This window comes from Meles meles, chromosome 9 (assembly GCF_922984935.1).
Source record: "Meles meles chromosome 9, mMelMel3.1 paternal haplotype, whole genome shotgun sequence".
NCBI classification, from domain to species: Eukaryota; Metazoa; Chordata; class Mammalia; order Carnivora; family Mustelidae; genus Meles; species Meles meles.
The window spans coordinates 78,446,475-78,449,315 of record NC_060074.1 but is presented as its reverse complement, the minus strand read 5'-3'; the positions used below and the strand labels follow the sequence as shown (position 1 = coordinate 78,449,315).

The window sequence follows — 2,841 nt, the reverse complement described above, 5'->3', positions numbered from 1 at the left end:
GAACTAATTTCCACGTATCAGCTTAAGTACCTCTTTCTTTGTGAAAAGCTGGACTCCCCCAACCCCCACCCTGGCCAACTTGGTCAGGTGCCTTAATAGTATTTTCTTTTCTTTTTTTCTTTCTTTCTTTCTTTCCTTCCTTTTTTTTTTTTTTTTTTTTTTTTTTTTTGGCTGGGTACAGTATACTTTACTGATGGGACATGACAATGTAGGGCTCCTGAAGCCCCTCCCCTTCTTCAGGGGGTCTGGGATGGAAATGGTGGGGGTCGGGAGATTCTGTGTTTTGGGGGATAAGTTGGGGCAGGGACTCCCCAGCAGCTGAGGGCTTCTCTCTTCCTCTTGCTCTCACTGGGATTGGTGGTCTAGGGGGCTCTTACTCCTTGGAGGCCATGTGGACCATAAGGTCCACCACCCAGTTGCTGTAGCCAAATTCATTGTCATACAAGGAAATGAGCTTGACAAAGTGGTCACTGAGAGCAATGCCAGACCTGGCATTGAAGGTGGAAGAGCGGGTGTCACTGTTAACATTGCAGGAGACAACTTGGTCCTCAGTGTACCCCAGGATGTATTAGAGGGGGCCCTTTGTTGTCTGCCTCACCACCTTCTTAATGTCATTGTATTTGGCAGCTTTGTACAGGTGGCAGGTCAGATCCATTACAGACACGTTGCAGGTGGAGACATGGAAGGCCATGCCAGTGAGCTTCCCATTCAGCTCAGGGATGACATTGCCTACAGTCTTGGCAGTGCCAAGAGGAAGTAGGGATGTTCTGGAGAGCTCCTTGACCGTCATGCCACAGCTTCCCAGAGGGGCTGTCCATGGTCTTCTGGGTGGCAGTGATGGCATGGACAGGGGTTGTGAGTCCCTCCATGATGCCAAAGTTCTCATAGATGACCTTGGCCAGAGGATCCAAGCAGTTGATGGTACAGGAGGAATTGCTGACAGTCTTGAGGGAGTTGTCATACTTCTCATGGTTTATACTTATCAAGAACATGGGGGCATCAGCAGAAGGAGCAGAGATGATGACCCTCTTGGCCTCAACCTTCAAATGAGCCCCAGCCTTCTCCATGGTGGTGAAGACTCCAGTAGACTCTATAACATACTCAGCACCAGCATCATCACCCCATTTGATGTTCGTGGGATCTCGCTCCTAGAAGAGGGAGATGGACTTTCCATTGATGACAAGTTTCCTATTCTCATCCTTGACTGTTGTATGGAATTTTCCATGGGTGGAATCATACAGGAACATGTAGATCATGTAGCTGAGGTCAATGAAAGGGTCATTGATGGTGACAAGATCTACTTTGCCAGAGTTAAAAGCAACCCTGGTAACCAGGTGACCATATGGCCAAATCTATTCACTCTGACCATCCCATTGTGTCTTGGGGATGCAGCTGTCACAGCACCAGAAGATGCAGCTGTCTGTCGAAGGGAGGAACAGAGAGGCAATATTTTGTTCTTTATGCTCCAGTAGCACTTTGTTCCTACCTCTGTGATAATATTTTATTTTATTTTTTTAAGGTTTTATTTATTTATTTATATGACAGACAGAGATCACAAGTAGGCAGAGAGTCAGGCAGAGAGAGAGAGAGGGAAGCAGGCTCCCTGCTGAGCAGAGAGCCCAATACAGGGCTCGATCCCAGGACTCTGGGATCATGACCTGAGTCGAAGACAGAGGCTTTAACCCACTGAGCCACTCAGGCACCCTGTATATAATATTTTATATACCAAATTGTAATTGACAATTTACTTGTTCATACTTATAACTAGACTCAGGATAGGAGAGGGCAAACACTACATCTTTCTTAACAGTTGTAGTTCAATACTTGACAGAAAACATGCATCAGATAGAATTTTATTGAATGGATCAATGCATAAATAAATAAATGTCTATGTGAACCAGGGGTTTTCAAATAGGGATGATTGACTTTGCCTACCAGTGAATATCTGGCAATATCTGGAGACATTTTAATTGATAAGATTTCAGATGAGTGGTGTTAGAGACCTAGTGGGTACAAGCCAGAGATGCTGCTAAAAATTGTATAGTGCAGGAAGGTCAGTGCCCCCATAATCAAGGGTTATGTGGTTCAAAATATCAATAGTGTCAAGATGAGAAACTCTGGTGTAAATAATACTGTGTTTATTGTAACAGGTTATACTTTCCCCTAAAGATATTTAGGGGAAAGTAGTGGGAAAAAATGAGTAGCAAATGTAAATAACTGGGATATTTAGAAGCAGTTCAAAGTGAGGTCCAAGGAGAGTGGTTCAGAACCAAGGTCATGGAGAGCAACGGAAGCCAGTCTTCTGGTGTTAGTGGTGTGTGGGGTGTGGTGGCTGAGTAAAGGAGGTCAAAATGTTTACGTTTAGATGTGCTCTCCAGTGTGTGTATAATTCTCTTCTATTCCCTCTAGTTATTGTTCTTTTGTGTTACCTTAAGTTCTTTCTACTTTCCATAAAATAATTGTCACTCAGTTGTGGAGTTTATAAAATATATATTGTCTTTAAACATTTTAGATTTTTATACTGAGGAGGAAATCTGAAAGTGAATAGACCATAATTTGTGGGAGAAAGATGCACAGAGAACCTGTAGTGATTTCAACAGAGGGATAAAGAAAACATTTTCTTTCTGCCTGTCTTCTTAGAAACAGGGACACATTATTTCATACAATCTGTATAGCATCTTTCTTTGATCATGTTTTATTGTTAAGCATAGTAAGACCATTGTTTCTCTCTCTATATATATATATATCTGAAATCTATCTAAATTTAAATCAAACTGGCCTTCAAAATCATATATAGTATAAAAAATGGAACCAATTAATAAATAAGAAAATGTTTGGAGT

At 42.2% G+C, this 2,841-nt stretch overlaps 1 pseudogene; it reads right to left on the bottom strand.

Moving 5' to 3' along the window:
• Positions 1–356: 356 nt before the first annotated feature.
• On the bottom strand, positions 357–1,369 carry LOC123950925 (annotated as a pseudogene).
• Between the last annotated feature and the right edge of the window lie 1,472 nt (positions 1,370–2,841).